The sequence below is a fragment of the Bos grunniens genome, chromosome 23 (genome assembly GCF_055505025.1).
Source record: "Bos grunniens cultivar Pamir isolate PY7600 chromosome 23, Bosgru_T2T1.0, whole genome shotgun sequence".
NCBI classification, from domain to species: Eukaryota; Metazoa; Chordata; class Mammalia; order Artiodactyla; family Bovidae; genus Bos; species Bos grunniens.
This window is the reverse complement of record NC_141187.1, coordinates 39,498,815-39,508,496: the sequence shown is the minus strand read 5'-3', so window position 1 is coordinate 39,508,496 and position 9,682 is coordinate 39,498,815.

Genomic DNA, 9,682 nt, shown 5'->3' with positions numbered 1-9,682 from the left:
TCTACAGTCTTAGCAACTTTCAGACACACAATATGGTGCATTTAATTGTAGTCACCATGCTGTATATGATATCTCCATAACTTATTTCTTTTATAACTGGAAGTTTGCACCTACAGATTTCCCCAAACCCATATAACCTACTTATAGTCAACGGCCAATCTGCTCTATATATTTGACTTCATGGTTTTTTGTGTTTTTTTTTAATTCTGATTTTTTTTTCTTTTTTAGATTCATATATAGGTGAGATCATATGGTATTGTTTTTCTCTGATCTATTTCACTTAGCATAATACCCTCACAGTCCATCCATGTTGATACAAATGGCAGGATTATCTTCTTTTTGTGGCTGAATGCCATTCATTGTACATATACACCACATTGTCTTTATCCATGCCTCTGTTGATGGGCAGATTATTTCTATGTTGTGATTATTGTGAATAAGGCTGCTATGAGCATGAGAATGCAAGACAGTGATTTTGTTTCCTTCAGATAAATGCCCAGAAGTGGAATTGCTAGATCACATGCTATTAAGAGCTCAATTTTTCAATTTTTTTGAGGAAACTTCATATTGTTTTTCATAGTGGCTTCACCAATTTACATTCCCAACAAGCATGCGCAAGGGTTCCCTTTTTTCCACATCTTGGCCAACACTTATTTCTTGTCTTTTTGAAAAAGAGCCGTTCTAACAGGTATGAAGTGTATCTCAGTATGGTTTTGACTTGCACTTCCCTGTTGGTTAGTGATTTTGAGCACCTTTTCTTACAACCGTTGGTCATTTCTATGCCTTTGGGGAAATGTCTGTTCAGATCCACTGCTCATTTTTTCCCCTAAGTGATGTAAGTTTTAAAAAGTATTTTGATATTAACATTTTATCAGATATGATTTGTAAATGTTTTCCCATTCCATGGGTTGAGTTTTTTTCCTTTTTGGAGAGTTTCCTTTGCTGTACAGAAGTTTTCTAGTTTGATGGAGTCCCACTTGTTTATTTTGCTTCTGCTACCTTTTCTTTTCATGTCAAATCCAAAATACCATACAAGACAATACAATGTCAAGTTCACCCCCCCATGTTTTCTTCTGGGAGTTTTATGGTTTCAGGTCTAACATTCAAGTCTTCATCCATTTTGAGTTGATTTTTGTGTATGGTGTAAGATAGTGGTCCAGATTCATTCTTTTGCATGTAGCTGTCCAGTTTTCCCAATACAGTTTACTAAAAAGACTATCTTCTGTATATTCTTTGTATATTCCCCATTGTATATTTGTATATTCCCCACTTTTTACATTTTATATTCCCTGTTGTATATTCTTGGCTCATTTGCTGTAAACTAATTGATCACATATGTGTGGGCTTATTTCTCAGTTCTCTGTTCTGTTGCATTGTTCTATGTGCATACTTTCACACCAATACTCTACTGTCTTATAGAGGATAGCTTTGGAGTATAGTGTGAAATCGGGCCTCCCAAGTAGCTCAGATGGTAAAGGATCTGTCTGCAATGTAGGAGACCTGGGGTCGATCCCTGGGTCAGGAAGATCCCCTCGAGAAGGGAATGGCAACCCACTCCAATATTCTTGCCTGAAGAATTCCATGGACAGAGGAGTCTGGTGGACAACAGTCCACGGGGTCACAGAGAGTCAGACATGACTAAGCAACTAACACCCATAGTGTGAAATCAGAAGGTGTGACTTGTTCTTCTTTCTCAAGATTTCTTTGGTTGCCTGGAGTCTTTTGTGACTCCATACAAATTTGGGGGTTGTTTGTTCTGTTTCTGTGAAAAATGCTATTGGAATTTTCACATGGATTGTATTACAACAACATTGTATAGTTTGAAATCAGGAAGCATGGCATTTCCAGTTTTGTTCTTTCTCGGAATTGTTTTGGCTATTTGGGGTCTTTTGTGGTTCCATGCAAATTTTAAGATTATTCTAGTTCCGTGAAAAAAATGCTCTTGGTATTTTGATAGGAGCTGCATTGAATTTATATAATGCTTTGTATAGTATGGATTTTAACAATATTCTTCCAATGCCTGAGCATGGTGTATCTTTCCAACATTTATGTCATCTTTATCTTCATTGATTAACATCTTATTGTTTTCAGGGTACATGTCTATCACCTCCTTGGTAAATTTATTCTTAGGTATTTTTTTCTTTTTAATGAAATTATAAGTGCAACTGTTTTCTTGAGTTTTTTTTTCTGGTAGCTTGTTATTAATATATATAAATGTGTCAGTTTCTGTGTATTTTGTATCTTGCAACTCTACTGAATTCATTTATTCTAATAGTGTCTTGGTGGAGTTGTTAGGGTTTCCTATACATGTGACGTGTGGCATCATGTCATCTGCAAATAGTGACAGTTTTACTTCTTTCTTTCCAATTTTGTTGCCTTTTATTTATTTTTCCTTGTAACTGATACAACTGGGACCCGAAATACTCTGTTTAATAAAAGCAACAAAAGTGGGTACCCTTGTTTTGTTTCTGATCTTAGAAAGCTTTCACCTTTTGTTATTGAGTATGATGTTAGCTGTGGGTTTGTCATATATGGCCTTTATTGACTTCAATCATCATGCCATTGTGATTAGAAAAGATGCTTAATATGATTTCAGCATTCTTAAATGTATTGAGACTTGTTTTGTGGCTTACCATGTGATCTATTCTGAAGAATGTTCCATGTATATTTTGTAGGGGAGAGAACATTTTTCTCTACCCTTCTAGTTGTTTTGGCTGTTTTAAAGAAAATTAACATAAGACATGTTATTAAATTTAAAAAAATTAATTTCATACTTATGGAGGTTCCATAGATATGGAACCAAAAAAGTAACTGAAGCAGGATGTTTATACACCATTTTAGACAAAGAACCAATTATTTGTAAAGTTTTGACAAAACCAAGGGGTTATTGCTTGGAATAACAAGCTAATGCAGAAGTAGCAAAGTTTGTTTCTTTAACCTTCTCAATTTCTCTATCTCTGGGGACTAGGATGCCCTCCATCCCCCTGGCACAGGGAGGAAAACTTCCCATGGGAGTTTACTGTTTTCAAGGGAGCAAAGAAGAGTCAGAGTGTTCTTTTTGTACTGGTTGTTTCTCAAGTAACTTTTATTCAAAACAATATGCTACTTTGGCATATTTGGAGCAGCTCATCCTTGAACCCCATCAGTTCCCTCCTCTGGGAGCTTCACATGTTAGAAGCTGAGGTGGTATATTGCTCAGTTATTTCATTTAATTTCTTCGTCTTAAAAATAGGTCAGTTCAGTTAAACAAGAATGTCTCATTCTATGAGGTAATGATGCAGCTGGGCATCATTACCAAAGTTAGGCCTGTATTGTGCAAGAAATCAGGTATCAGGACTTCCCTGGTGGCCCAGTGGTTAAGACTTCATCTTGGAATGCAGGGGATGTAGGTTTGAGCTCTGGTTGGGGAGCTAAGATCCACATGCCTCACAGCCAAAAAACCAAAACATAAAACAGAAACAATATTGTAACAAATCAAATAAAGACTTTTAAAATGGTCTGCATCAAAAAAAAAAAAAATCTTAAAGAATCAGGTATTTAATAAGCTGTGCATACTGTGTGCTCAGTAGCTTCAGTTGTGTCCAATTCTTTGTGACCCTATGGAACTGTAGCCTCCAGGCTCCTCTGTCCATGGGATTCTCCAGGCAAGAATACTGGAGTGGGTTTCCATGCCCTCCTCCAGGGGATCTTCCTGACCCAGGGATGGAACCTGCGCCCCTTATGTCTCCTGTACTGGCAGGCGGGTTCTTTACTAGCGCCACCTGGGCACTTAGGTGGAAACAACAGAAAATCAATGGTTAATGATTACAGCAAACTATAAACCAGTTTCTGAGATCCAGGGGTTGGAAAGTAGAGAAAATTACCAGATATTGGACTCAAAGCATTCCCCAGAGTGAGGACAGGCAGTGAGGACTTGATAGGTTTTCCTGGTTTGCAGTTGAATCCCTTGCAGTTGGTCTTCTGAATAGCCCACACAGCAACCTGTATGAAGATTGTCTGTACATGAGTTGTGGTGATTTCTCTGAAGTTTCTATCAAGTTGTCCAACTTTAGTTTGCATAGCTTTAGAAAAAGGGAAGTTTTAGTACTTAATGATTTCAAATCTAAAGGGTAGAAGAAAAATTGGAAATATTAGTTTGGAGAGTTGTAGCCAAATTTCAAGGAAACTAGAAGAATTCAGGTTCTAGTCCAGTTTACAGGTAGAAAAACAAAACCTCAAAGATGATTAATAGAAAGTGAAAATGTTAGTTGCTCAGTTGTGTTTGAATCTTTGAAACCCCACAGACTGTAGCCTGCCAGACTCCTCTCTCCATGGAATTCTCCAGGCAAGAATACTGGAGTGGGTAGCCATTCCCTTCTCCAGAAGATCTTCCCTACCCAGGGATTGAACCTGGGTCTCCCACATTGCAGGCAGATTCTTTACCATCTGAACCACCAGGGATCTAGAATTCAATATCCATAAAGGTATATTACTGAAACATCATTTTTCTCTACAGTCTCTCCCATTTCTATCAAAGATAAACCACAGTAAGATTAATTTGCTTGCAAATTCAATCAAGTTTTATTCAATCGAGTTTTATTAAACTTGGCTTGATTATTTACATAAGCACATCAAATATAGCAGCTGACCATATTTTAATTTGCTTTCCTGGAACTTCTCATAAGGAACTGCAGATTGAACTTGTAAAAGCCTCTTGTGGGTAAAAAGACTTCCCCTGCATTAAGTCTCTCTCCTCAAGGCCCTCCAAATATCCTGAGGTTCTTGTACCTAACAAAAAGTAACCTTCCTTACATGCCAAGGCTCTTAGAAACCCTGTAAGCAACATACCAGGCTTTTTCCCCAAGGGCTTTATTGGCTCCATAAACTCAATTTTAGTTCCTGAAAGCTGTCTAGTCACATTTAAGTCAATGCAAAATCTTAAGTATGACATTTCAGTCAAAACCTTGGTAACATGACCAACATTTTCCATTGTGTCCTGTTACAAGGAGTTGTTCACTCACTCAATCTTGTCCAACTGTTTGCGACCCCATGGACTGCAGCACGGCAGCTTCCCTGTCCGACTCTTTGCGACCCCGTGGACTGTAGCCTACCACGCTCCTCTGTCCATGGGATTTTCCAGGCAAGAGTGCTGGAATGGGTTGCCATTTCCTTCTCCAGATGATCTTCCCAACCCAGGGATTGAACCTGGGTCTCCCACATTGTAGGCAGACGCTTCACTGTCTGAGCCACCAGGGAAGTCCATGTCCTCCACTGTCTCCCGGAAATTGCTCAAACTCCTGTCCACTGAGAGGTGGATAGTAATGCCATCCATCCATTTCATCCTCTGTCATCCCCTTCTCCTCCTGCCTTCAATCTTTCCCAGCATCAGGGTCTTTTCCAATGAGTCAGCTCTTTATATCAGGTGGCCAAAGTATTGGAGCTTTAGCTTCAACATCAGTCCTTCCAATGAATATTCAGGAATGATTTCCTTTAGGATTGACTGGTTTGATCTCCTTGCAGTTCAAGGGACTCTCAAGGCTTTTCTGCAGCACCTCAGTTCAAAAGCATCAATTCTTCTGTGCTCAGCCTTCTTTATCGTCCAACTCTCACATCTGTACATGACTACTGGAAAAGCCATAGCTTTGACTCTAGGGACCTTTGTCAGCAAAATGATGTCTCTGCTTTTTAATATGCTGTCTAGGTTTGTCATAGCTTTTCTCCCAAGGAGCAAGCATCTTACAAGAAGAACAGATTCTTATTGAACTCATGCAGACAATTGTATTGCCATGAAAATAATATTCACTGAGAGTTTCTGAATGCTGGAGGGATTAGGCAGAGGGAAAAGTAAATGTTTCATCTTTGTTTACAAAGTTACATTTCATCAAATTGCTGTAAATCATATCACTTAAGAAAAAGTTTTCTTAAATCTGGAAAACATAAACACGTTTAAAAAACAGCAGTACTTTAAGTTAGAAAGTCGTAATAAATTATAATCATCTTTCTCAGTTCATGTAGTCCCATGTAATTAATGCTTGTTAGTCTTGATCTTTTGCTAGAAGTTTTACAAAGCCATCAGTCTCTCCATTAGGATTCTGTAAATTGTTATTTAGTTCAGTGGTAATGTCTGAAAAGTTATCAGAAACCTGTATTGTAGAGTACTTGTTAGAATCCTCCATGAATACCTAAAGATAAAGCACTTTTGTAGGGACACTTGTAAAATTGTTAGAGTAAAATATTAACTGTAAATGACAAGACTTTAAAAGGGCCATAGTTAAAAATCTAATGAGGGTTGCAATTAATAAAGAATTTGATTATTTCTGTGCCACATAACACTTCAAGATAGTAACTATAATTACAAATGATAACATATCAGGACACATCAGATTTCTAGGAATTCCATACAATTTCTGGAATACTTATAATAAAAATATAAGTATAATCTAAGAAAAGTTTTGCACTACTTATTTGATAATGCTTCCTACGTGATTTAACATACCAAATAAGCTCTACTTTAGGGCAACATCGTTTTAGAAGGAGAGAGAACAAATCTTTTGAAATGTTCTAAGGACCCTCTGAAAATTCCTAAAATTAATTTGAGGTCAAAAAGACTTTGTGTAGAATTGGATTGGGTGGAGGGGTGGTGAGAAGTTTGTCAACAATATCAAAAGATTTCAAAAGATTTGGTCATATAGGATCCCAGGGCACTGTGAAACAGTGACTAAGAAAATAGTTAACTAGTTAACCCAAGTGACAATCACAGACCTCACGGGGTGGGCAGCGCCAGCTCTGCTGTCATCTATGGGGAGGTGCTGCGTGTGACACCTAAGACCAGGGACACAGCAGAAACCAGGGCCCTCCTGAGATTCCCCAGGGCGGATCTCATCTCAGCAGCAACTCCAGCTTCTGGGAGTTGGTGAGGAAGAAGGCACTCTGTGGCTGCTCAGTCAGCCGGGGTCAGTGTCAGCGAGGATGGTGGGAGATCCCTGCAGCAAAGGCTGCAGATGTCTACGTGGGGCTTGCTGGGGTTCGCCTGCTCTCCTCCCCCTGGGGTGAGCTTCCCCCAGGGGATCCCTCCTGGTGCTGAGCTGCTCTTGACTAGGGTATGGGATGACACAAGCCAAGTATGTTCTGTACTTTTCTGTGCTGCCGTCCTTGGTTTTTGAATCCACAGGGAGTCTGCTGGTTCTTTGTAGTCCAGAGGTTTCCCTGTTCACCTCCGTTTGTAGTTACTTATATGCTGCTCCTGTTGTGTGTGTGTGTGAGACGGGGAGATCGGTATCGGGACCTCCTTGCCTTCCATCTTGCTGATGACACTCTCATCCCCTTTAGAAGAATTTTTAAAACTCTTGTGAATCTACTCTAGGTTTTTGCTTTGTGGTTGCCAAGAGGCTTACTTGGAATATCTCAAATGGTGCAGTCTATTTTAAGCGGATAGAAACCTAATTTTTATTGCCTACCAACGCCTCACATTTTTACTCCTCAGCTTTTATCTTTTTGATGTCATTCTTTACTGCTTGTTATACTGTATATTCATTAACAAATTTAGTAGCTATAATTATTTTTAACACTCTTCTCCTGGAATCTTTGTACTATGGATAAGTGGTTAACACACCATCTTGTTACAGAATTAGAGTTTTCTAAGTCTGTGTATTTACAAGTGTGTCGTCTACTTTCATCTTTTTCATGTCACTAATTAGCTTCTTTTCATTTCAGCCTGAAATGAAATATTTTTTGCAAGGCAAAATTTTTTGCAAGGCAGCTCTAGTGATGACAGGCTCCCTCAGCTTTTCTTTGAGAGAGTTTCTATTTCCCCTTCATATCTGGAAGGTAATTTAGCCAGGTAGAGTATTCTGGACTGGCAATTTTTTTCCTTCAACACTTTGAGTATGTCATTTGATCCTTTCCTGTCCTCTATGGTTTCTGTTTAAAAAAATCTGTGGTTAGCCTAATGGGGCTCCTTTGTAGGTTATAATCTTTTTTTTTTTCCCTGACTGCTTTTAAAATTCTAACTTTCTTTGATTTTTGACAATTTCACCATAAAAAAGTTTCTTGGGGAAACTCTTTTTGCATGGAGATAATAAGGTGAGCCACTAGCCTAGTGCACTTGGATGTCCAAGTCTTTCCCCATGTTTGGGAAGTTCTGAGCTATTATTTCTGAGCTTTAAATAAAGTTTCTGCCCCTCTCTCCTGCTCCTTTCCTTGTGGAAACCCTATTATTCTAATATTTATGGGGTTTTGATGGAATCTTTTAGATCATGTATGCTTTTTTTACTTTCTCATTTTTTTTCTTTGTTCTATTCTGACTGGGTTATTTTAAAATTCCTTTGCTTTAGTTCACTTATTCTATCTTCCATTTGCTCTACTCCACTGCAGTTTTTCTCTACCGCATTTTTCATTTAGTTCATTGAATTCCTGTTTAGAATCTCTGTTTTTATGATTCCCATCTCTTTGGTAAATACCTCATTTTGTTCGTGTATGTTTTTCCTGATTTCATTGAATTATCTGAGTTTTCTTGTAGTTCATTGAGTTTCTTCCAGACCATCATTTTGAATTCTTTATCAGTTAGATCACAAAATCCCACAACTCTGAACTTGGGTTTTGGATAATTATTGCTATCTTTGGGTGATAACACATTTTATTAATTTTTCTGTGAACTAATTTTAATTAAATTTTTTCATACAGTGTTTGAAGGTTACTTTCCATTTATACTCATTATAAAACATTGGCTATATTTCCTGTATTGTGCAATAATTTCCTTGAGCCTGTCTTACACCCAGCAGTTTGTGCCGCCCACTCTCCCACCCCTATAGCGCCCTCCTCCTCACTGGTGACCTCTAGTTTGTTCTCTGCATCTGTGTCTGCTTCCTTCTTCTTATAGTCACTGGTTTGTTGGATTCGTTAGATTCCACGTATAAGTGATACCGTACAGTATTCATCTTTCTCTTCTGATCTTTGTCACTTAGTATGACGTCCTCCGAGTCCATCCATGTCGCTGCAAGTGAAAACATTGTGTTCTTTTTACGACTGGGTAGTATTGCATTGTGTGTGTGTGTACATACACAATGTTGTTGGTGTAAGAGTTTTATCATAGCCTCATATCCTTTGCATTTCTGTGGTATCTATAATGTCTCCTTTTTCATTTATAGCATTGTTTATTTGGATCCTCACTCCTTTTCCCCTAGATTAGTCTAGCTAAAAATGTCCAAATTTTTGTTAGGTCTCAAAAAGCCAACTCTTGGTTTGGTTAATTTTTGTTTTTCTGTTCTCTATATCATTTATTTCTGTTCTAATATTATTTCCTCGTACTAAGTTCGGGCTGAATTTTTTCTTTCTCTCATTCTTTAAGGCATAGAATTAAGTTGTTTATTTGGGATCTTTGTTTCTTTCTTTTTTTTTTATTTTTTTATTGGAGGATAGTTGCTTTATAGTATTGTGCTGGTTTCTGCCGTACATCAGCATGAGTAAGCCACAGGTATACATATGTCCCCTCCCTCTTGAACCTCCTTCCCACCGCCCACCCCTCTGGGTTGTCACAGAGCACTGGGCTGAGCTCCCTGCGTCACACATCCACTTCCCGCCGGCTCTCTATTTTACATATGGTCGTGTGTATGTTTCCATGTTTCCCTCTCAATCCGTCCCACCCTCTCCTTCCCACACTGTGTCCAGACATCTGTTCTCTATGTCTGCATCTCCACTGCTGCCC